The 26836-nt window shown below is 35.7% G+C and overlaps 1 protein-coding gene and 1 long non-coding RNA gene across 6 annotated transcripts in view; one reads left to right on the top strand and one right to left on the bottom strand.

The window, feature by feature from the left end:
* SSBP2 (single stranded DNA binding protein 2) overlaps positions 1–26836 on the bottom strand; it is a 249894-nt gene that overhangs the window by 185669 nt on the left and 37389 nt on the right. The window lies entirely within an intron of this gene.
* Positions 1–26836, top strand: part of LOC107034343 (uncharacterized) — a 64405-nt gene that overhangs the window by 31022 nt on the left and 6547 nt on the right. The window lies entirely within an intron of this gene.

The raw sequence follows: 26836 nt of genomic DNA, 5'->3' as shown, positions 1-26836 counted from the left end.
AGAAACAACTAATCTCTTCAAGTTGAATGCCACTGCCTAGACCAGGGCTTCTCAACTTTTTCTACCCTAACACAGGCGAGGGAGCATGTCATATCCCTGTGTAATGGGCCTCGTGGAAGTGTGGTTCATCCACAAAGTACATCAGCTGAGATATGGGGATTGAAATGTTCCTGTAGTTTCAAACAAATAAACCCTACTGGTGATTCTTATCACACATTCTTCAAGCACACATATCCCACATACCCTATTCCTCCACTAACCGCTCCCAACCCTACCACATGATTCCCTGACCATGATGGCAAATTTCACCTTAAAAAAGAAAACGTTTGTAAATTTCTCCTGGAGACACTGTGGAGCCCCAGTGGCAGTGTGGCCCTGCAACCTACTGCCCTGGAGACTGAGGTAAGTCCTTGTGCATTGTAAAATCTTGGGCCTAGAGCCAAACCAGTGGTGCAGGCTAGACAAGAAAGCCTGGCCTAAGTCATAGGCTGAACAGTAAGGCTGTCCCACCAAGCATGGAGAAATCAGTGAAGCAGGGGCACTGTGGTGGGCCTGGGGGCACAGAGAGCAGACCCCAGAAGAGCTGAGGCCAGAGCACAACTATTGCTGTGTCTTTATAAGAAACATTATTCCTTAAAGTTAAGCAAGTCACTTCTTGTAATCTCTTCTTTGTAATATTTAAGGGGCTAATGTATTTCTTCTATATTTTCCCCCAATTAATTAGGTAACAAACAAATCTCTTTATAAATAGAATTTAAAGCAACAATTTCCTCTCTCTTAATGGGTCTAGGACAGTGATTCTAAAAGATGTACTAGCAGGGGCACAGAACCAGTGGGGGGAAGGGGTTTCACACTACAGAACTAAAGATTCTGAAGCACCTTTCAAGGGCTGTACCTAGCCTCCTTGCCTTAAAATCTGCTGCAGCAGCACATCATATGGTTACCAACAGGGTGATAAAATGGGACAGGGCTAAGAAAAGCAGTAACGCCACCTCATACCTCCACGTTCTGGAACTTCCCTTGAACTAAATGAGTGCTTTCCAGCAGTCAGGACCTATGCTCCAGAAAGAGTGGCAGGGAGCATCTCATGGGTGAACAACTAATCAGCTCTACTGCCATGATGATTCCATAATACGTCACCAGCAAATCTGCAACAGTTTAACTACCACCTCTGTGCACAGGATTTCCCAAACCTTTCTCTTTAGCCTCAGCCTCTCTACCAGGCTCCAAACCTGCTTCTCCAAAGTACTGTTTGAAGTTTCTAGCAAGATATCTCTCCCTTAAATTGACCACGTCCAGAGTTAAATTCACCTTCTCTGTCTGTTTATGGCACCTGTGCTCCCCTTCAATGAAACACAACTTCTGAGTCTCAGTTTCCTCACTTATAAAATGGGAAGAATATTTGCCTTGTAGTATTATTGAAAGGATTAGAGAGCCCAGTAAAGAGTAACAATGATTGAGACAGTTTCAGTTCATTCTGTCACGCATTATTTTACCAAGCTGCACACTGGATTCCAACGTCACAATCTCTCCGACATTCGCCATTCCTTTCTATCCTCCTTCCTGCTCCTGAGGAACCACTAGGAGCCACAGCAAAAGAAGGAGTATTTGTTCTCCTTTCATACACAGATACTGTGTATTTCCCATCAGCTCCCTACAATAGAGGCATCGGGGCCACCAGAAACAAGAATCTCCATAAGGTTCTAGGGGGAAAGCCCTGCAATATATGATTTGTGCCTGAGCACAAATGATTCCAGGGGAGTAAGGAGTGACGCCTGTTGACCAATGCAGGTGAGTCACAGTATGGTCCCTTACCCAGTAACATGGGATCATCAAACATTATTTGGATTCAATTTCTACTAGACAGTGAAAATTCTAAGATAAATATTGAAATACAAATATTTAAACTGTATACTCTCATATTAGCATTTTCCTTTTCCTTTTCTAGGATCTTTAAGAAATTTAACTACTTCTGATAAAGTACAGAGTGGCTATTTAATCTAATACATAGAAAAAAATTAACAATCATTCAGTAAGAGTTGGTTTCAGAAAGTAGATGCAGACTTTTTTAAAACACTGATGAAAAACCGTATCAATGATTTATGGGTCATATACATTTAAATCACCCTCATTTCATTCTAAGTTTCAAATAGATATCAATGACTGAGTTATCAAAATCACAACCAACAATTCTAAAGAGAGAGCCAAAGCCAGAATGCAAAATACATCTGAACCAGCTCAGTATCTTCTTTATTCCCCGGCCACTGCCAGCTCTTAAGCTTTGTAAGTAAGAGCAAATGTACAGGTTAAAATGGGAAGAGAACAAAGCTTGGGCCCACTTGGCACTGCCCTCAAAACAGTAATTCTGTATCACCTACACATGTGATGCACACTCAACTCACTGTCCCTCAGTTACACATATACACTCACAGGTGCCTAGGAGGCTGAGTGGAAAAGTCAACCACCACTGATAAAACGCCACAATTCAAATTCTATCAATTTCCAGTTCTGATAGAGTCAAATATCTTTCAAGTAGGCTTCACAGATTCAAAATTCTAGTAATTTGGATGTGGACCAGTCTATAAGTTAACTTTTTAACTTATACATTAAAAAAGGGGGGAACCCCACTCACACTTTTCTACATGATTCTAACAAAAGTGGATTTGTTGGTTACAAAATACATAGTTAGATGGGAACTAAAGACATAAAAACGAAAAAATACAGAAAAATGTTAAACCTCTGACTACCCCTCAAAAAAACCCAAAATAAAATTAAAAGGCAACAATGGACTGAGAAAATAGGATATACAAACAGATCAACAAAAGGCTGATATGCTTAATACACAAAGAGCTCATATAAAATGACCTGTCAGAACGTGAAGACCTTAATTTTTAAATAATGAGCAACGTATGGAAATTAAAGGTCAAATAAGAGGAATGGCTACCTAAATATTCAGATATTCAGTCTCCCAGTCACAAATGGCATTTTAAAATTTCACCAACGAATGTAGCAAAGACTCTAAAAACATTAAAGTATTCAGTGCCTAAAGGATAAAATATGAAAGTGTAATAATTGGTACAGCTTTTCAGGAAAATAGCATGGCAAGGTGAAAAGGTAAGTGAATAAGTGACAAACACGAAGAGTAGGATGGCCTGTATAATATGCTCCCATGTATATGATACATATATTTTTCCAGAGATATTTTGTATACACACAGCCACAGGAGCAACAAGTGTCACTCCCTAGGCTTCCCTCTGGTAGAATCATGTGTATCCAAACAGTATCTTTTATTGTAGGGCTTTATCCCTAGGGGTTTCTCCTAGGGAGCCTAGGATAAGAGGAAGTTATTTTATAGCATAAACTTTCTTCTGTTTGATTATTCCCCCTGTGCTTTTCTACTACTTATTTAAAAAGAAATAAACAAGTAAATAGGAAAAAATTAAATAATAAACCTTTTATATCCTCTGCTCCTGTAATTTTTATTCTAAAATACTTCTAAAGAATTAATCAGAAATCCAAACAATATATGATGAAGCTTGCAGCAAAATTATAGCAGTGAAAAACTGGCAACCTAAATATCTGATAAAAGAGAAATAATTAGATTGTGATATATGCAGGTGGTGAGGAAATGTACTTTTGAAGATGTTTAATGAAATGAAGAAATGCTCATAATTCATTGTTAAAATTAAAAGTATGAGCATATATACACATGAATATATATACATACTGTGTATAGAAGAGTAGAAGGAAATGTGAGCTACGGCTACTGGTAGAAACATTAATAATAAGAAGCAGCAACAGATGAAGTCCAGCTAGCATGGATGTGGCCAACAAACTAAATAAAGCATAAAACCAGGATGGCCTAAATAGAGTAGGGACAGAGGCCGGAGGACAACTCCTGTTACAGCACTGTTCTCTAACAATCATAATGGAAGCTCTGTGTCTCCAGTAACTAACACTAAACTTTATGCCATTCGCATCACACAAAAATCTAAGATATTTGGCTCAATAAAAATATTAAACCTCTGATATAATTTCTGCAAACATTTTTTTTCCAGTTTGTTGTCTAATTTTGGTCAGGCATTTTTTGGGGTGTGAGGGTGTGAGAAGGGGGAACACATTTTAGATAATTTTGATTTCATTATAAATATATAAATAATTAATATGAAAGTAAAAATGCTAAATCTTAGATAAATAAGCAGAAGCAGTAACAAACATCACAACTAATTTTAAAAAGTGGAAAATGTTAACTGTCACTGGTAATCAAACAAATATATATAAAAACAAATATATATTTATAATATATATAATATATATTAAAGCAACAATGGGATTTAAATTCTCACTTAAATACATAATGTCTAAGAAAAGGGATACTCAAATACTGCTGATGGCGAAAAACTAGTATAATTCTTTTCAAAACCAATTTGACAATAAGTATACATCAGAAGCTTCCAAAAAAAAAAAAAAGTTCACACGCTTAGGCCCAATAATTTTAGTACTTGGAGTCAAACCTAAAGAAATTATCCTAAATGTAGAAAAGCTTAATGCACAAAAAAAATTTTTTTTTCCAAAGAACATGTAGAACATTCAAACAAAAAGGAAAGTTGCTGGATTTATAGTATAATCTTTTGCAGTAGTTATTTTCATGTTTGAAAATATAATTCAGAATTTAGATATACTCACTTAACAAGCACTTAACAGACTTCTCTCTGCTTAATTCTTGAACTTTAAAATCTGAGAAAACATCATAACCACACCACCAAATAAAATTATTGCAAATGTAGCTTGTGAGAATTACAAAATCTAACGAAGAAACAGTTTTTGCCATTCATGTGAACAAAATCTATTACGGGCTTGCCAACAGGTGTCATCTAAGAGCACTAAGTTAAGCATCTATCTAATGACGCATCTACAACAGATACTGTCATTTAAAAGTCTAATTATAGCAAATTCTCAACTATACTTTTAAATAAGAACCTTATGGTCTGGAAAAGAGGTGAAGAATTTACTTCATTCTATAAGCTAGCCATCTAATTTGAGGGTAAATCTCATGCTCCAAAAGAAATGGTAGAAAATAAGGAACTATAGACAACATATTAAAAAGGTTTTTAAGACAGTATTGTTAATCTGCAAACAAGCTTTCCAGGCTACACATAAATAAAAGGTGACTACTGCCTATAGTTCAGAGCAAATTCCTAAGTATCTCTCTTTCTACATACATACATAGATATATATGTATGTCAGTATCTATGTGTGTATATAATACATCTATATGAAACAAATCATTACTTCACAAAAGTAAATTAATAAAAATGGCCTAATTTGTTGAAACTGAATTTATAGAACAATTAAAGTAGATAGGACTGTTTATACCATAGGAAGGATATTATTAATCTTATGAGCAGGATTCATCAAAAGTTTTCTTTATATTATAAATGCTAGTTATAATATGATTTAATATTTATAAAATTGTTCAGGAACATGTAATGTGTGCCACTTGTAGATGACATTTAATCACGCCATACAGTATTCCTGTGAGGTAGACAGTTATGAACTATGTATAAACATCATTTGGTAAGTGCCTGTACGATGAGAAATCCATCGACCAATAAACAGCCATATCTGTCAGCCTGACCATGACATCCTATATCTACTTTTCACACTTAGGTCTACTACCTATTAAAAAACCTGTCTTTTGTGTGCTATTCTTTTAATAATCCTAAAATATGTAGTGTTGAAACTGAAAGCATGAGAAAGTAGCTATTTAATATGAGAAAACATACATCTATCCCAACTTCAATGATGAAAACTGATTTTATTAGTATTTCACCATTTTCTCACCTTTAGCAGGGGAAAAAAAAAAGGCTCAAGAAAACATAAAGCTTTCAAACTAATGGATTCCCATTTGTAGTTTTTAAATTCTTTTGGTTAACTCACCAGTTGTATAAACGTAGAGGGAAGACAGAGTAGGATAATAACTTCAAAAAGCAGCTGTTCCTAATTTCTCCTGAAATTAAACTACTAGAATGCATTGTCTTGTCTATCTCTGTTATCTCCAGCACCTAAACTAGTAAGTACCCAATACATATTTTTTAATGAATGAATCTCTCAGGCCAGGCATAACACACTTACAGAATCCTTTGGTTTCCTCCATTCAAAGCATTCAAAGGGGAAGTGTAAGATGTCTCCTTAGATACTTATTTTAGCATTATCATCCTCTTAGTATATACTTAAGATTCAGCAACTCAATAAAATACTATATTTCGACAACATGAACATCACCAACTCAATTCCTTCACAGTGATGCCTAACCTCTACAAACAAAGGGTAATTTTTTTAAAGAAATAATGTAGTCCATTTAGTTGTAGGTGGTAGATATTTGTTGTTTTGTTATTTTTAATAAAACAAATCCTCAAAAGACAATAACCTCCCTCTCCTCTTTATTTCCTCAAAGGAAATAAATCAAGGTTAGGAAATAAACAATAAAAAGACTGCAGAGGCCTAGAAAAGGGCTCTTTTATAAAGAATGTCTAGCTGTTATCCCTGAGCACTGGTGAGTAGTCTGTGCTACAAAATGCTGTATCCAAAATCCACTCTCCATCTTTTGTCCCTAAATCCCAATGTCACCGACTAAAGAAGCCTCAGCTATAGAGAACTTAGACCAGGTTAAGTTCTCCTAATGGACTATAAGAAGTCATGCTGGATCCAGAAATCTCATTTCTGATCCACTGTATAATTCCCATGTTGACTAATGATTCATATCAGTATCCTAATATGACTCCTAAGTGATAAAATGCCAAGAGTTAAGCTGGATCACAGCTAGCTAACAAGTAGCAAGGAACATTTGGCAGCCACTGAGAGACTGCTCATGGGATTGTAAGTAGTTTAGCAATGAAACTAGATCAGCCTGATCAAATTTTCAACAGAGCTTACAACCTGGTGCTAAGGAGGTGTGAAAAATTAGAAATCTGTTTCCAGCATTGTCTTTTTAAAGTTCTTCATCATTAACAGTGAGGCTAAAAAACAGATTTGGCATGTCAAAACTGTGGCTATGCAACCACACAGTAATATTAATATCCAGCCTTTGTTTTAAACACACTTAAAAAGTCTTTTTTTATATTCTCAATGTCGATTTTAGAGAAATAGACACCTGATACACATAAAGACGTTGAAGATACTGAGAATTAAATGTTCTGGGGCAGAGATAATTACATCTGTCAAGATTGACAGGGACAGGAATGAAAAATTTAATAATTATTAAATGAATAGCTGGGCATAAAAAATATTACTTTGCTGATGTTTCATTGAGGCTAAATTATAGACAAGTAATGCCTGAGAGCATGGATTTGGAATTAAATGATTTGGCATGCTTAGAAATAGAAATATTTGCTCTGTACAGACAGGCAAGTTCATGATTTAAAATGACTATAAATTTGGAGGGAAACAAAAAGACTAAGATATAAAAATAAGAATTAATTAAAATTAATCAACAATTTATAGAAATATGGTTATTTGTAGAATTTAGTAAAATTTTCCATCCAATCTTATAGTTAAGTTATATACATTAGAAATACAGTACTGGGCTGCCCAAGGCAGTCTACAGATCTAATGTGACCCCTGTCAAATTACCCAGGACATTTTTCAAAGAACGAGAATAAATAATCCTAAAATTTATATGGAATCATAAAAGACCCAGAATTGCCATAGTAATATTGAAGAAAAAGAATGATGCTGGAGGAATAACCCTCCCAGACTTCAGATAGTATTACAGAGCTACAGTAATCAAAACAGTGTGGTATTGGCATAAAAACAGACATATGGATCAATGGAACAGAATAGAGAGCCCAGAAATAACCCACAGACCTACGGTCAATTAATCTTCAACAAAGGAGGTAAGAATATACAATGGAGAGAAGATAGTCTCTCCAGCAAGTGGTGTTGGGAAAACGGGACAGCAGGATATAAATCAATGAACTTAGAACATTCCCTCACTCCATATACGAAAATAAACTCAAAATGGCTTAAAGACTTAAATATAATACAAGACATGATAAACCTCCTAGGAGAAAACATAGGCAAAAACATTCTCTGACATAAATGTTATTAGCAATGTTCTCCTAGGGCAGTCTACCCAGACAATAGAAACAAAAGTGAAAATAAACAAATGAGACCTAATTAAACTTATAAGCTTTTTGAGGAGCAAAGGAAACCATAAGCAAAACAAAATGACAACCTACAGAATGAGAGAAAATATTTGCAAATGATGCAACTGACAAAGGCTTAACTTCCAAAATAAACAGCTAATACAACTTAATAACAAAAAAAAAACAACCCAATCCAAAAATGGGCAGAAATCCTAAATAAACAATTCTCTAATAAAGACATACCAATGGCCAATAAGCACATGAAAAAATGCTCAATATCACTAATTATCAGAGAAATGCAAATCAAAAGTACAATGAGGTATCACCTCACACCAGTCAGAATGGCCGTCATTCAAAAGTCCACAAATGACAAATGCTGGAGAGGCTGTGGAGAAAAGGGAACACTCCTACACTGCTGGTGGGAATGCAGTTTGGTGCAGCCACTATGGAAAACAGTATGGAGATTCCTCAAAAGACTAGGAATAGACTTACCATATGACCCAGGAATCCTGCTCCTGGGCATATATCCAGAAGGAACTCTACTTCAAAAAGACACCAGCACCCTAGTGTTCACAGCAGCACTATTCACAATAGCCAAGACATGGAAACAGCCTAAATGTCCATCAACAGATGACTGGATAAAGAAGATGTGGTATATTTATAAAGTGGAATACTATTCAGCCATAAAAACCAACAACATAACACCATTTTTGCAGCAACATGGATGTTCCTGGAGAATGTCATTCTAAGTGAAGTAAGCCAGAAAGAGAAAGAAAAAGACCATATGAGATCGCTCATATGTGGAATCTAAAAAAAAACAACAAACCGAAACATAAATACAGATCAGAAACAGACTCATAGACATAGAATACAAACTTGTGGTTGCGAAGGGGGCGGGGGGTGGGAAGGGACAGACTGGGATTTCAAAATGTAGAACAGATAAACAAGATTATACTGCATGGCACAGGGAAATATATACAAGATCTTATGGTAGCTCCCAGCAAAAAAAATGCGACAATGAATGTATGTATGTTCATATATAACTGAAAAATTGTGCTCTACACTGGAATTTGACACAACATTGTAAAATGACTACAACTCAATAAAAAAGTTAAAAAAATAAAGCAAAATACACAACCAAAAAAATAAATAAAACAGCCTTGCCTATTCTTACAACAACAACAACAAAAAGTTGTGGTATATTTATACAATGAAATACTACTCAGCCATAAAATGAATAAAATAATGCCATTTGCAGCAACATGGATGGACCCAGAGATTGTCATTCTAAGTGAAGTAAGTCAAGAAGAGAAAGAAAAATACCATGATATCACTCATATGTGGAATCTGAAAAAAAAAAAAAAAGAAAAAAAGAAAGGACACTATGAACTCATCTACAGAACAGAAACAGACTTGCAGACATAGTAAACAATCTCATGGTTACCAGGGAAAGGGGGTGGGAAGGGATAAATTTGGGAGTTTGAGATTTACAAATGTTAGCCACTATGTATAAAAATAGATTTTTTTAAAAAAATGTCTGCTATATAGCACAGGGAACTATCTTGTAATAACCTTTAATGAAAAATATGAAAATGAATATATCCATGACTGGGACATTGTGCTGTACACCAGATATTGACACACTGTAACTGATGGTACTTCAATTAAAAAATAAAAAAAGAAATCCAGGACTGTGTATACTTGATAATCCTCCATACTGATCCAGCTTGAAGATTATGCATTATACCCAGGCTCGCCCTCGCCTATGGAATCGACACACACAGTTGATATACATAGCTAATAGGCACAGTTCTGTTTGTGTTATCTTTATAGAGAGTAGATCTTCCTTTATACCCACCCAGAATACTAGTAGCTTCTTAATACTTGTTGACTAACCTTGGAAGTCTTCCCGTACTCTATTTCAATATTTTAGTATCAAAATTGACACCAGACTTCCATTTATGCCATGGAGGAGGAAGTGGGACTGAACTTGCCTTCTTCCTAGAGACAACCAGAACACTGGATATATGAAACAACTGGTTTTACATATGGGACAACAGGCAGTTCAGGCCTATAAAACTTGAGAAAAGGGGGAACATAAAAAGTTGAGTCCTATCATAACCCTAGCTTTCTGCTTTAAGGCACATTCCAGAATACAGTGCAGGGAGGGAGAAACCCAAATATAGGACAGTGGTCTTGAGTTGAGGTGATCAAGGAGTCAAATTTGGGGAGTTGCAGCAGCTGGAATTTGTGGGCAGAGCATTAGATAGGAGGGGGTTACACAGCAAAAGAACTCCAACAATCTGCATAGGGGTCTCTTTGCCCATATGTAGGGTGAAATTCCACCAGGCCAGGCAAAGAACTATTGATCACACAGGACTGGAAAACCACTTAACTACTCAAAGGAGAAACACCAAGAACACTATTCACATGAACACTAAGAGCATTCAGTAGAGATTACCCATGGGTCACACTTCAGAGGTAGGACTAGACTAGTTCCAGAGTAAAAGCACACTTACCCTAACCATGATGGGTAATTTTAATAACCCAAACTAAGCCAAACTAAGCTTTTAACAACATACAAGTTAGCTAGATTAATTTAGCTAGAAAGTAGCTTTACAAAATAAGTAATACTGGGTATCATATCAGAGATATTAAAATAGCTTTAAGGTTGGTGAATGAGTATAGGAGAAATCTCTGTACTGTCTGCTAAATTTTGCTATGAACCTAAAACTGCTCTTTAAAAAAAAAGTATTTTTAAAGTGATTTCAATGGGTAATGGAGCCTTTTACTTCCTTCTCTGTATTGTTCTGTATTTTGCAAATTTTCTATAATCAAGAAAAAAAATGTTTTAAAACTTAGTCATAAGCTCTTATCTCCTTCCCCAAGCTTATTTTAAATTGTTGTCCATGTGTAACATTTTCCTCAAGTACAGATGAACAGTGAGTTTGCTCTGACACTAAGTTAATAACCAAGAAAATATCTTCTTTCTAAATAATATAAATTATAGATCCCAAGAAATTAAGGTCAGTGGGAAACATTAAAAAGCAGTCTAATGTTTCTCCTCTTGCTACTAAGCACCAAAAATAACTGACTCAGAATTTCTTCCTGGCTTTACCATTCTTATTTTTCTTAATTCTTCCTGTTAATTATCTTTTCTAATCTTTGCACATGCTCTTCTTGGCATTTAGATCTATTATGTTTTATGTCTGCTTTCCTTTTCCACTCACTTTATATTCCCACTACTTCTTGCACTTTCTTTTTTTAATGATTTCCCTTGTTCCAACTTCCTTAATCCCAGCCAAACTCTTATGACCATCTAGCTGGACCTATCTCATTATTATCATACTTAAAGTATCCACATTAATATGCATCATTTAGTGAGGCTAGTGCTTACAATTCACTTTCCACTTTCCCTAAAGGAATTCCGGAAGAGTTTTTCTCATAACAAATTCCAGCAATGTCTCTGATCTGTACTCCTTAGGGCACAGGCATAACAGGAAAGAAATACTTCAGAAAAATACACCCGCAGACACAGGACCCAGAACCCTTAATACCAAATAAGGAAGTGGGCAGGTGTTCAAAGGAGAACCCCAGCTGAGGGAAAGACACAGGATAATTCTTCCTCTCTGATTTTCAGAAGGTATAAATGAATGATAATTATAATTTCAATCATTATTTGGAACTATTTTTTAAAGCTCCATATAAAATAATCAGAACCACAGGGTTTTTTCCTAGGGCTTAACTCATTTCCTAGAATTAGTCTGAAATATTTAGACATTTACAGCATTTGCTCTTTCAGGCCATTTATCTCTTTATCAGACAACTCTTAAGCATCTATTTTGTGTAAAGTATTGAGAACCAATGAAACATCATTAATTTAGCATCCACTAAGGCAGAATGTATGGCAATAAAGAGACTGCATCTTTACACTAAGAAAGAGATTGTGTAACAAATTTGTAGTATAAAGATAATTCTAAATATCTAATGTTAGAAACAAAAATTATTTCCAAACATCCTGAGAAACTTTACAAATAAATACTTAATGCTCATCACTATCAACAGTTACTACGCTCCTACCTTTGTTCTAGGTCTTAGACAAAAGAAGAAGAAACAAATTTTGCCCTCAGGTACTTTTCAGACTTGTTAATGGGGAGAAATACATAATTAAAAATAAGATCAGTAATACAAAGTAGCATATGATCGGTGTGCAGGTAACAAAACACCAAGAATTCAGAATAGGAAGAGACCTTTGAAAGAGATTCTTGACAAAAGAGCTTTAACTGATAGAGGAAATGTTACTTAAGCTAGGTATTAAGGGAAATGGGATAAGCAGGAAGAAAAGGGGATTTTTAAGGAAAGGATAATAGCAAGAAAGAATTATCTAAATTATGTATAATACTAGTGGCCAAAATAAAACTCTCTATGTACTTAAAAGTAATGAAAAGGTTTCACAAAGTATACTGTTATTGAGACAGATTTCTACTATCAATATGCAACTGAAAGATTCCATATAATAGGGTAATAATCATATATTCTATAGATAATAGAGAATAGAATAATAATAGGAACTTATATTTATAGTATTTTATAGCTTATAAAATGAGTTCACATATGAAAGTAAGTAATTATTTAGTAGCAGTTTACAGCAACTTTATTTTATTAAGAATTTCTTCACATAGTTCTTTTATTTTTTCAGCTTTTTAAAAAATAAGCCCTTTTATGTACATTTGTAATTGAAAAACTGTTCCTCTAGAAGGCATTCTCTATGGCATTTCCTAATAAAAATTTAAGGTTACCATGAAAAGCTTTAGAATACAGAAATTTATTTTGTACCCCAAAACAGGCAAAACTCCACATTAAAAAAAAAGAAAGTATAATCTGTATTTTTCTATGTATCTATAAGTTTAGATAAAGTTATTCTGATTCTTCAGTTGTATGTGTATCTAAAATAAATTTTTAAATGTATCTCTACATAAGAAGCTAAAATAATCTATAGATAAAAAAGGAAAACAGACAAGGCGAGAAAAATAGGATTAAATACAACATAATCTCTACTAAATTAATCTCCAGTCAATTGCACTAAGAAGCACTTAGCATTCATGGGTGCCTAAATCAATGAATAGAGTGAGCTAAGAGACTGCAACATCCTTAAGTCCAGATGCAAATAATCAAACTAACTCCTTGACTTTAGATAAATAATCACAGCATAATCATCAAATTGGAAAATAAAACTAAGGAAATAATATGTTCATATTCCTGAATTCGTATTCCAAAAGAAGAGGCACTCTGAAACACTACACTAAATCTGTAAGATAAACTTAACAAATAATAAATTTTTAAAAACTTAATAAATGTAAAATCCTGTGCTTGTTATATTTGCCTAACATTATTTACAGGATAGGCAAATATAACAACAGCCATGTAAAAAGACAGGTTTTAGTTTACTGCAAGTTTAATGGCATACTTGACTACCCTGTCAAAAGAGCTAATTTGATCTTTAAATGCATTAACAGAATATAGAACTAGAAAGAGAGAGATAATAAGTCCTCGAAAGATGGGGGGGCGGGGAAGACAAGTCGTGAGCAATAGTTGGAAGTGTCAGTGATGCATAATCTACAGAAAGAAAAGGCTCAAATACTTAATAGGTTGTCAGCTATTAGAGGGATTGGTCTTATTTCACATTGCCAAAGAGGTTGGAACTAAAATCAATGCATTAAAGTGATGAGAAGGCAAACTGTAACTCAATATACCAAAGGCCTTTTTTGCAGACCATTAGAGCTATCCAAAAATGTTATGGGTTGGGAAAAGAACCATTTTGGGATTGGGAAATGTGAATGTCCAATCTCTGAAAGAGTAAAGGTACAGCACAGATTGAAGCTGGGGAAACTGCAGGGGCTTTCTTCACTAAACAGAACAGTTTAGATCAAATGAACTTTAAAATACCTCTCAAACACAAGATCATATAATCCTATTACTACTAAAATATGGCCCAGAGCAACTGAGTGACTTCCAAATCAACAGAACTATTTGGTAGAAGATTTGAGGTTAGGATTTACGACTCAAAGCTTAGACCACTAGGACTAGAAAAATACTGCAAAACAACATGATTCAGTATCCTCCATGAAGAAATTATATTCCCCATGAAATATCATCCTGTTACCAAGCGAAGGACAGAGAAGTGGCAAGCTCACCAGTCAAAGGTGAACCTAAAGCAACTGTTACTACAACCACCACTCTCACTACCCTGTTCCTCCACACAAACATTAAGAAGATAAACTACTTCTCCATAGTATAAGATTGTGTGGTTCCCATAGATCAGCATGGACCAATGTGCCAAAGTTTCCAAGCCAAAAATGTAAGACAAAAGCATGCTATCTACACCTGTGGGATAAACCCGGCCCTACCAGCCAAAGGTTAGTTAACTAACCCCATATAAACTGGTTTGATGAGTAAAATTGGAACAAACCGAGTTCCAATCAATAAGTGGAAAGAGGTGTATCACTGTAAAACTCTGTCTAAAAGAACATGCGATTTCTAAACGCATGTACTCTTTCTAAATTCCCCCAGATGTTAGTTTTTCAAAGACCAGAGAATTGCTACATCCTGTTAGTTTAATCCTTTTAACCTAATCTACCCTATAATTAGAAGCCATACTTTTTATCCCAAAACAGTTGAAAGGGATAAATTACACTATATTGACAATCACAAAGCCAGCTAAATAGAAAAATGTGTTATAATAGGTTCATGGTACTAAATCAGATTACTATGCCATTTCAGTGTTTCCTTGGCATACCAAAATATAATTTATAGAATGTAAGTAAAATATTTTAGCAAAGGTCTGCCTTCCTTAATTGACTGTCCTAAATATCTGCAAAATTAAATGTGTTTAAAAGTAGAACGGTTTGTAGATCAAAACACTGCCAGGTGCACAATCTATTTCCGTATTTTTAACAGTTTCCTTTTGATTAACCACAGTAATGTCCAGGAGAAATACCATGGAAGCTCCAAAACAGTAGATTAACCAAATATACAGAGCTTTAATAAGCTTCTATTCTCCCTCAAACACACACACACACACACACACACACACAGTTTTAACCTTTTCCACAGCAGAGACTGTTAATTGCTTCAAAGGTCTATTCTCTGAACAGTGAGAAGCCAAATTCTTACCTGCACATACTGTTCCCCAGCTAAAGATAATGTTCCCTTATTTCCCTTGAAGCTGGATGTGTTTACTTGCCTGAAGTTCGGTCAAGGAGATATAGATTTGAGGTGGAAGACCTACACAAAGGGGTATTGTTCTATGTTCCCTTATTCTGCTATCAGCCGGTAAGGCTGGTGTGATGGCTGGAGTTTCAGCCTCCATCTTGGACCAATGAGATCACTTGAAGAATTCCAGATGCAATGGACTGAATGTTTGTGTTCCCTCAAAACTGATACATTAAAACCCTAATCCCAATGTGATGGTGTTTAGAAGTGGGACCTTTGGGAGGTAATTAGGTCATGAGGGTCAAGTCTTATAATGGGATTAGTGCCCTGACAGAAGAGACCTGAGAGCAGGCTAGCTTTCTTCCCACCATGTAGATACAACAAGAAGTTGGCAATCTACCACCTGGAAAAGGGTCCTCCCCAGAACTACACTGTGCTGGCCCTCTCATATTAGACTTCCAGCCTCCAGAACTGTGAGAAATAAATTTCTGTTCTTTATAAGCCACTCAGTCAATGGTACTTTATCACAGCAGCCCAAGGTGACTAAAACACTAGAATAAAAAGGTAGAGGAGGTACAGTTCCCTGACACTTCACAGAACAGATCCCTGACAAGGAACTGCCACTTCAGCCCTGGATTCTCAACATTCAGACTTCTTTTATTTAAGAGGAAAAATATTTTAATCTTATTACTAGTTAGGGTTTCCAGTTATGTGGAACCTAATCAGTTCTTAACTCATACATGTGCTGATAAGTCAAGTCTTATTCTCCAGTCTTCCCATAATGTGACTTCCACACAACTTGACCTGAACTGCTCTTGCTGCATTATCCAAAGTGGTCACTGTGCAATCCTGGTCTTAGTTTACTTCTTTAGTGTATTTAATTCTGGTGATAACTCCCTTGGGCTTAAAACATCAAATCACCCTTTACTCATTCTCTTCCATATCTTAAACCATTGCTTTGTTTTTCCTACAAGTTTTTCTCTTTCCACCTACCCCTGAAACGCTGGCATTCCCTAAGATTATTTCATGGTCCTCTTCTCATTCCACACATTTCCTCAGACCTACTATGCCAGTCAAGAGAAAACAGTCAATGTTGACACTACCAAACCTCTATATCCAACTCAGAATTTGCTAAAAGCTCCAGGTCAGTTTATTCAAATGTTTACTGGGCACATCCACCTGGATATCCCCCAGGAAACTTAAATGCCACAGTTTTCTCCGTTCCTCCTCTTAGTTAATGACACATACCCATTTAGCTGCCCAAACCAAAACCCTGCTGGTCACCCTCAGTTCCTTACTCTTGCTTGCTATGCAGTCAGTTACAAAGTGTCCTCAATCTCCTATCTATCCTCTCTGGCAATGCCCTCACTGTTGCTTTCCCAGGTTACTGTCATAGTAGTTGAACTGGTCTTCCTTTCTCGTATCTGTGCTCCTCTCCACTGAGAAGTCAAAAGATCACTAGAAAGCATCGCCCTCTTACAGCCACTTCCTTGGTCATCGGTGGACACTCACACCTATACAATAAGGGCCAGATATCTGAACATGGCAAACACAGCCTGCCCAGATCTGGCAATGGCTTCTTTCTACAGTAAAAAGCTGAACAAACTGAAAAATCAATGAGCCTTAGATCTGTTAAGAGAGGTGAAGTCACAGAGCAAACCACTGTCCCCAAAACTGGAGAGAGAGACTGGCAGATGTAGAGAAATACAACTAACCAGAGAGGAAACCCCACAAAAGGAACCTACCCAGAACCCAGGGACTGGGTAGGAAAACCTGAACTGGAACTGACAAACTGCTAGAGGCTCAGCATGGACAAGTCTGAGGGAGAAAAACTCCGAGGAAACCACTCACTGGGGACCTCCATACCTTGGTGAGTTTTACCTACAGGAGCCCAAGCTGGTTCTCACAGTGAATATCAAAGAAAAATCCCTTCATGCTTCTGGCAGGGGATGGGGGGAAACAATAATTTTGAAATACACAAGAGCATTTTATTCTTCTTAAAAAGAGCTGCCCTCAGGAGAAACCATTTTGCTACAGCCTAAACTGCTGGGGTTTCATCAGAGTTTAACCTGCTTAAGGTAAGTGACATAAAACATACACAACTCCAGCCTCCTCTAGGCGTCCTGTTCCACCTAAGGGGACAAAAAAACACAACAACAACAAAAAGGCAGCAGCAGCAGCTGAGAAGCACTGGTGAAGTCCAGAGTCCAGGAACACAGGCTCACAGAAGACTAAAACCTAATCCTAGGCCTATGGAATACACCCCCACCCTCATCTTCCCACTGTGTTACTTAAGGCATACTTACTACTTTTTGTTATACTCGGGACACCACGTCCACCTTTCAACAAAAAACTACAAGGCATATCAAAGGGAAACAAACAAATAAACAAACAAAACACCGTTTGAAGAGGCTGAATAAGCATTAGAACCAAGTCTGACGTGGCAAGAGTGTTGAAATTATCAGACCAGGAATTTTTTTTAAACTATGATTAATATGCTGAGGGCTTTAATATAAAAAGCAGACAACATGCAAAACCAGATGGTTAATGTAAGCTAACTAGATTATTATTGCCAGAAACTTCTCCCTTTACTTTGACCAAATGAGATTTGACTTGTTTTTAGTTTATACTAAAAGGCATAATATTTATCATTGAAAAGGTCACAAAGATTATGTAATTTAAAGGACCATTTAATAAAGAATTTCAAAGCATAAAAGTAACATCTTTAAAGTGCCATGTGATCTACAGACATTTAAATATTTCCTAATGATATTACAGATACAAAGGAAGTGTCAATAACAAGAAACAGTGTACAGGCAGAACCTGACTTGCAAATGTGAATCCTGTAAATCTGCCACATCTGAGAAATTGAAGCCCCTCGGTAGACTACCAAGATTCTATTTTCCTTTTGTGCACCTATTGTTAAACATCCCCCTCCAGTTCCCTGCTGTACCACATTCAACTTACGCTACCCCACTCCTTTAATGCCATCTTGATCCCTTCCTAATAACTACTCCATCTTCCCTAAACTCCTGTTCTTTCTTTTCTAGGTACAAAAAGGTCTCCACCTCTTGAACGATCTTTCATGTATCTGTCTCCAACTGTAACTACTTCACTCATTCCTCTAACTCCCCAAAGCCACATCTCCCTCCAGCCACAGCTGCAGGGGACACTCATTCTCTTCTTGTCTCATCACTACCACAGTAGGTGAAGAAATCTCTCACTGCCAATGGGCTGGGGAGAAAAATGGGAAACACATCCTGTTGTTTAGGGCAAATGGAAACTGGGGATGGGGAAAAGAAACATTCTTCACGTATTGAAACTGTTGTAAAGTGAAACAGAGTCCTTAAATTTTAAATTTACAGTTGGAATTTGCATCCCCAAAGACAAAGGGAAACCATAATATTGTTAGTTATGGAATTCAGCTATATTATGGGTACCATCTGGGAATGTAACTACAAGTTATAATATTTTCTCTTTGGGGATATGGTCCCTGTATCAAACAAGCCAATTTACCAACCACCTTTCGAAAGACAACTTACCTAAACACTGCGGCAGCATGTAGAGTTATTCATTCATATTTTCCTATACTAAGAAGTAAAAAGTATGGGGAGATAGAACTGTAAACCACTGAAGAGCAGGAGCCTCGAGTGGTCTTGTTCAGCATTTTATCCTGTACTCAGCATTTGTCACACTTTAATCACTGAACAAGTATTTGGAAAAAGAAGGTGGGTGGAGGTTGGGGGTGGGGAGAAGCCCAACATCCCTAAGAGTCCTCTTCCATGATAAACCTGTGTCCATGACCAGTTAAGACAGAGTGCAGGGCATTTCAGAGCTCTAAAAGAAAGGAGTCTTCTTTATCCTTTAGGTTACCTGAGATAAGTGGGGATTCCTCTTTAAGCAATCTTAGCTTATTCATGGCCAAAATCTTATCTACCCTCGACAGGCTGTCAAAAATTAGGTCTGTCCAGTCAAAACATGAGATGTTAAGTCATCTTTCATGTTTTTTTTTTTAACAAGATAACATTATAAATGCTTTCCATTTTAACCAGCCAGAAAAATTAAATGGAAGACTGAGTACATTTTTCTACATAAAACTGAGGAGTAGGGGAAAGAAGACTAGCTGAGGTAGAACACTCTTTCGTACTGAATTATCCAGACTGGTTGTTTTTGGTTCCACTTCTTCTTTCATTCACTAAAATAGTTATACTCTCAGGTATGTTTTTATTACAACAGTCTATGCCAGCTTCTAGTGGAATGTACAACCTGCTGTTTATTTGCATGGAATGCTTCATTAATATCACTTGCCTGATCTTCTATTTTAATTAGACTTACATCATTTGAAATAAAACCATTGTTTCAGGGGGAAAAAAGGACAAACAAGGTAAACATAATAGTTAATAACTATGACAAATATAACCTAGTATTTTTAAACTTATTGTTTCTTAAACTACTTAGAAGATTTTGAAGAATAAAGTACCATAAAATCAGATTATAATAAAAATTAATTTTAAGTTTTTAGTATATTAAGCTTCCTTCTTCCACTCTATATGTAAACAATAAATCAGGTGGCCTAATGTACTATGTAATGCTATCTACTCTACCAGTATTGAATTAATACTTTTTGTTTGGAAGTTTCACCTACTTCCATATGTGATTTATACTAGTTTTTAAAATGGCACAAATCATCTCAAAACAAAAAGGTAAGACAGTGAACACCAAAAGTTATCTTAGTCTTAACAAATAACTCATTTTTGGCAATAAGAAAGGGTTGATGAATAGCAAAGGAAATGGAAAGAAAAGAGCATGTATTTAAACTGTGCACGTTTTGCCAAGTTTTGATAAAATTATAAATGCCAAACTCCATAGTGTAAGTTGTTTTAAAAAATGACATAACCAAGGGTTGAGAGGAGAGTCCAACAAACCTTTATAATTGTAGTCTGCCAGGAATAAATTTAAGGAATAATAAAGCAAAAGGAACACTGGCACATAATTTAAGCTTCTAGGATTTGAAAAAAAGAATTCTTCTTCAATAGGTACTTTGCCATTGGGATCCATTAGTTTAACTAAACTAATATAACACTTTGTTAGTTACAAAGTCCCTATTCATGACACATTGTAAAGTGTTAATTTGAGACTGAGAAAAATTCAAGATCAAAACAGGAAAAACATTGCAACAGTCTAAATAAATAATTGCTAAGTGTAATGTAAGATGGAGTGTTGTTGGTCTTGGTTACTGAATGTTCAATGCAACTACTTTGGATGGCCATTCTTCAATTACCACATCATGAAAAAAAAAAATCCACTGAAAAAATCATTAAGAATTTGCAGGCAGCTCTCTGGTGCCACTAGTTTTGTCCAAAATGGCAGCAGGACAGGGAGTTAAGATGATTATCCTACCATCACAGCCTTCACACTCCTTTAATAATCCTGCTGTCTGTAATAACTGCCACAGCCCTGTCTATGCCTAACTCACCCATGGGAATGAAAAGCAGTGGGGGGAAAAGTGGAAATAAAGGAAGCAGATTAATTCCTTGGTCTCAGCAAGTATCTTTCTGTTGCACTGGGTTACTTCTAAGCAAGATACATACAAAAGAGGAAGCCAAAAAATGATTAATCCAATGGGTGAGTAAAAAATGAATGTAAAAATGTAAATAAGTAAAAATAAGGATGAGTTTTAATAGTTTTCCCCTATTTTTCCCCTCCAATATATTGAATCCTAACTAAAGGCTCTAAAAACAAGTTTTAAAAAATGAATTACAGACTACTTTATGAGAAAAACTACCACAAAACCAATATAAATCTCTCAGAGACTACATCTTGCCTGCAAAACTGAACTACTTAGTAATTACCACTTGGGGTGGTTGTAACAATTACAGATCAGCTATGTAAAGTGCTAGCACGTTATGGTTAAAATAGTGCCATTATCATTGTGGTAAATACTTTGAATATACTGGTAGATAGATAAACTAAAGCACATTATGAAAGTTACTTTTCCTTCAATCAGGACTTAAAGAGCTAGAAATGTAACCCTCCAAGTTGTGAAAGACTTCAAGATTTCTAAAGTAAAACAGAAGAATAATACGGCGGTAAATGGAATGATCTGATTATTTCCAGTTGAGCAACAACTTCAGCTGCAGTCCTGTAAGGGCACAGACAACCAAGAGCATAAATGGAAGGAAAAATCAGTCCTAACTGAAGTTACCATCCCCAGAGTAGCTGGGTTCAGGAGTCCAGGATTGCTAAGGCTTAGGTCATGGGTCTCCCAGCTCCTGAGTTTCTCCATCCTCTACCTCCCAACCCCAACTATGAAGCCAGAAAAAGCCAGGAGGATAATGTAGGAAAAATATTTCCTGGAGCAATCAAGGAAGGAGGACTCTGTAGAAATACTGCACACCACAAGAGGCCAATTTAATTTTAAAGTCTTTATATTTCACTATATATTTCACTATATCCTTGATCAATCTTAACAAATTTTTTTCTTTATTCAGCATCTATGTGTCAAACACTATTCTAAATGATTGCCCTAAAGATGTCTCAAATGAAAAAGAACTTTTTGACTAGGTTAATCTCATAAGGCCTTTTAGTAATATCAAAACAAGCCCATCAAAATATAAAAAATACTGTGACAACAGACATCCTCATCACTTTTAATCTACTGCTGGCCTCCAAAGAAACTCTGGACTAAACATAATTATTTGATTCAGCAACTCTCACAGTCTTTGACATTATGATGTACGTTATGATTCACTAAAAAGAGATGTACCATTCCATAAACCCATCCGACCTCTGAACCCTTTTATCCTAGACTACCAACTTACACAGTCACTAATGTTTCACAGAGGATTGAAACTTAAATTTAACTGTATCATTAATAGGGATGATTAGAAGAAAAGATATATGAGATTAATAAGGCATACTTTGAAAGAAATCAGTATCATTAATACTTTAATAATAAAAAAGATTTTGAAGTATTTAGAAGGGGACAAAAGCTATAGATTCTTCCTCAATACTACTTACACATGGGGCTTTCATGCAAAGCAGTGGAAGCTTCAAAACAAGATTCTAAAAATACAAAGCATGTGAAACACAATGCCAGTAAGTTCCAAACAAATGCAGGAATACTGTTTTTTTTTTTTTCACACTTTCATCCAGGCATTTGAGTATGAGCTCCCTGCTAGTGCTCAATCCCAGTAGAGAGAATCCCTATGTTACACGACCCAAATGCCAATTCAAACTGGGTCACCACTTTTTTTGTCATTTTGTTACAGGAAGGTAGATCAGAATTTTTTTTTTTTTGCCTCTTTCCATTATGTCACCTTAAATTGCTACATAATATCTTCATAGTCCTTAGTCAGCTAAGAGATCTGTGACCCACTCCAAGCTGCCATTCAAGTCTCATATTGAACTACTGGACAGTAAAAGAACTTTGATTTCTCATGCTTAAACCTTAACATACTCAAACTCAAATCACTAGGAATAAGAGCAGATGTTTACACATATTCTCCACTGTTTATTACAAAAGACAAACTGGTTGTTTTAATGAGGGATTTTCGTCCCCCCCCACACACACACTGCCTTTTATTTTTTTCACATATCTTATTCAGTATTCTTTGTGTGGTGGCTACTTTATTAAAGTGGTTCAATATTTAATTAAGGATTAAATGCCAAAGCAGTTTGCCCATTAAGTTATAAAAACCTTTAGTGTTTACATAGTTTTTAAAAAATTAATTAAATAACTTAACCGAAGTTTAAAAATTAGATTTAAAAGTAAGCTTTGAGAACACACAAATTATTGTAAAGATATTATGCCATGACAAAACATTTGCAGTCATGAGAGAACAAACATGTAGTGTCTGCAACCCAAGAGGACTGACCCCCAAAGTGCAGGCATCTTTAACCATTATCTGCAGTGTCTGTCAGATGGACACATATATTTTGGTACTGATACAGTGATTCTGAGGGCCAAGAGAAACACATCAGGTTATCTGAGGAGGTCCAGAGGGAAACACAATACATATTTCCAAGGAAAAAAGTCAAAATAATGATTTTAAAATTCAATTGTTTAAATTCAATTCCACTTTCACTGAACTGTTAAGCACTGAAGCTAAGTCTTTGTGTTTACTTTCCAAGCAACAGAAAACATTGGATTTATTAATGTTTATCAATGTTTTCTCTAAAAAGAGAAAAACCAAAAAAGAGCTTAATAAGGTCAGCTTATTTCATATTATCTTTCAGTTTATTTTAAACAAGTTTTTTTTTCTCCCCAATCCACAGATCCAGAATTTGGTGCCAAGCTTTTTCTTGTACCCTTTGACAAAGTCTACATTTTTTTGCTTCATTATATTTGTTACGTTTTCTTGTATAATAAATATACTGAGGAAGTGCTAAAAATATTGGCTACCTAAAATGAATAAATGCCAAGAGTACCTGGCTATTTCCACTGTTTTAGTTTCTTCAACATGTGAACAGAAAACTGGGAGCTGAGGCAGAGAGTGAATACCCAAGCCAGACAAAAAGCCATGCGACCCGCACCATGTGAAATGGTCACATGATGACTGCGGTCACAAAGTGGCAGTGGTGTGTCTATGTTACCTAAGCAATGAGGTGGAGGGTCAGTGATTCTCCTTAGTCATTTGGTGCTCTTTTGTGCTCCTGTCTCAAGCCTTCCACCGTGGTATATAATTAATGATGGCATGATGACAGCTGGTGGCGGGTATGGCAGGCTTTCACTATCCTTAGTTCACTAACTTTTGTAAAAACTGTCATCTTACATATGCTTTCCCAGGTACCTACAAGTCTTCTGAAATAGAATCACCAGCTTCCGTTTCCCTGCCATACCATTTTCAATGGTACACACCTTGGAAAGCTCTTATCCAAACTATCCAAAACAATATATATTTTATATGTAGACATAAAATATCTATATATAAACCAACTTGTATATGCATAAATGTGTATATTTACATATCTATACGTAAAACATGCATGTTTATATAATATGTATAAAAACAAATCTGAATATATTAATTTATCCACTCATCCATTTACACAGCCATCCCACTAGCCATCCAACAGCACACATAGACAGTATCTATATATATGAACACTCTTATGCTCAGTGCTATGGGAGATTTAAAAAAATCTGGAAATTTGTTTAACTCACTTTCTATTATTCTCTTATTAATCTCCATATAAAATACTGAAGTTTTTAAAAGCCACTAATATATTAAAATTCTTGAAGAATCTATTAACAGAAAACATTACACAGCTGATACCCATTAAGAAATTTTAAGCGGTAAACTAAGGAAACACAAAAGTGCTTTAATACTAAATACCAGATATGTAGTTTAAATTATGTTTATTTTACACAATTTTCCAGGAGCAACTAAAATTAAGAATAATCAACTGATTTTTTAAGTCTAAAAACTTATAATGTACCTAACACATTGATTGCAATGTCACCCAAATCTGGGTGACAGCTGTGTTTCCTCAGGGGTCCCGTCACCCAGATATGGGTGACACTTTCCTTCATCCAATTATGCAGGTTTTTACAAGTTACCCAAATTTATTCCATGCAGAATAATGACATTCTAAAAAGAAATAAAACTGTTAAGAGGTTTAAAATTGAAAATAAGATAAATTGTTTTTAAAAACAGTTTCAATTTTACTGGGAAAACAAATGGATTAATTATAAGCACGTATATTGTTAGTATGTCACACTGCGGTGAAATGTGAATCTGGGCCCCAAAGGAAACACACCCGATTCTTAGTGGGCGATTAACGTGTTAAATACATACTTTAGGATTTAAAACCTACAAGCACATTAAGACAATTAAATGTATCCTAATCAGATTCAACTAATCATTGTGCAATACCAATTACTTTAAAAATTTCTGAAGCTCAAGGCAAAGATTTCAAGTTAAGACCTCTTTCAGCTCCCTCATTTTATTCCAGGCTTATATGTTACAAAACTATAGGAAAAATCTTTCAACTATTTGACGATAAATGCTTGTATCAAGTAAAATTTAAAAGTGGTAAGATCTTCGACACAGGACATGTTCAGAACCAAATTTACCCATAATTAGTGTGTACTGTACTTCAGAAACCACCCTACTTGTTTTAAACAAATATTACTTATGGCTCTAGCCCCTCCCCCTTTGCTGGAGATACAACCCTGTCTTTTTCCCTTCATCTATGCAAGGTCAACACAGCTCTCTGGAATTAGTTCAATCTCCAATTCTGTGCAATTATTTTCAGATGATTCTACCATACAGTTATTTATCTCACTCATCTTAGAACACACAGTCCTTACAGTTCGTATCACTCATAGCATGTATTACATTACAACTTTTATTGTTACTTTATATCACCACTTAACTTTTCATGTATTATAGTTTTCCATTTATCTATATACTACAACCTTCCCAAGGCATGGAACATTTCTTTCCCTTCTTTGAATCCTGTACTACCCCTTCGATAAAGTAAGCACACAAATTATTCCACAGAATAATAAAGTATCACAGCTGAATCTGTATCTCTCACTTTGCAGATAAAAAAGGAAGCCTAGAAAGGTGAAATAACTTGCCCAAGGTTATTCAATCAGCTGAGAACTAAAGTAGGGCAAGAACCCAAGTGTATGGATCTAATCTAGTGTTCTCTGGTTTAGCCCATGTTAACAGAAATAAAACTGTGCTAAAATACACTTGTTCAGCTGCCAGTTTTAATAAGTACAAAAAGGCAACTTGTGTGTATAACCAAGAACTTTGCATTGCCTCAAAATTACCGTTTTTTTTTTTTCAGTATTAATCATTGGCCAATCCTCAGGAGGAGGAGGAGGACGATGATTAAACATATAATCATATAAGTGATCTGGTTAAATGTCTATTGGCCCAGAATAGCCTTTATTTTGTGTTACTTCTTCCTAAGTGTAATACAAGGTGAGAGGAGGAGTGGTATTCAATTAAACTAAATAGGTCAGTTACCAGAGTCCCAGTTAATCAGAATTTTATCTAAATAATAGTAAAGAGCTCCTTGTCTCTCTCTGGCTCTTACTGTTCAAGAAGTCCTCTCACCATTTATTTATAGAATAATCTTAAGGAAAAAAACTAGCTACTTGATAGTCTGATTAACCTAAACTTTCCTTCAGAGACTCTTCCATCATCTGCCTAAGTCCTCCAGGGAAGTGGGGCCATTTAGATGCACAGGAGAACAGCTGGAGCATGAAGTGACAGATAGATTTACTTAAAGAGATTAGCCCCAAGAGAAGTGCTCAGTTCTCAGTTAACTTTGTGTATTCTAACTTAAAAAAATGCCAGGGAAATAAAATTATAAATATGGCTATTTCCACCAACTACTCATTGGATAACTACGGCCCTAAGAACCAGAACAGGGATGGTTCTGTCAGAAATGCCTTCCACTGGCATTAACTTAACTTCATCTGAGAGTTAACAGAGCAGTGAGGATCAAATGAGCAA

This window comes from Vicugna pacos, chromosome 3 (genome assembly GCF_048564905.1).
Source record: "Vicugna pacos chromosome 3, VicPac4, whole genome shotgun sequence".
NCBI lineage: Eukaryota > Metazoa > Chordata > Mammalia > Artiodactyla > Camelidae > Vicugna > Vicugna pacos.
The sequence above is the reverse complement of the archived record's forward strand: the minus strand, read 5'-3'. Positions and strand labels throughout refer to the sequence as shown.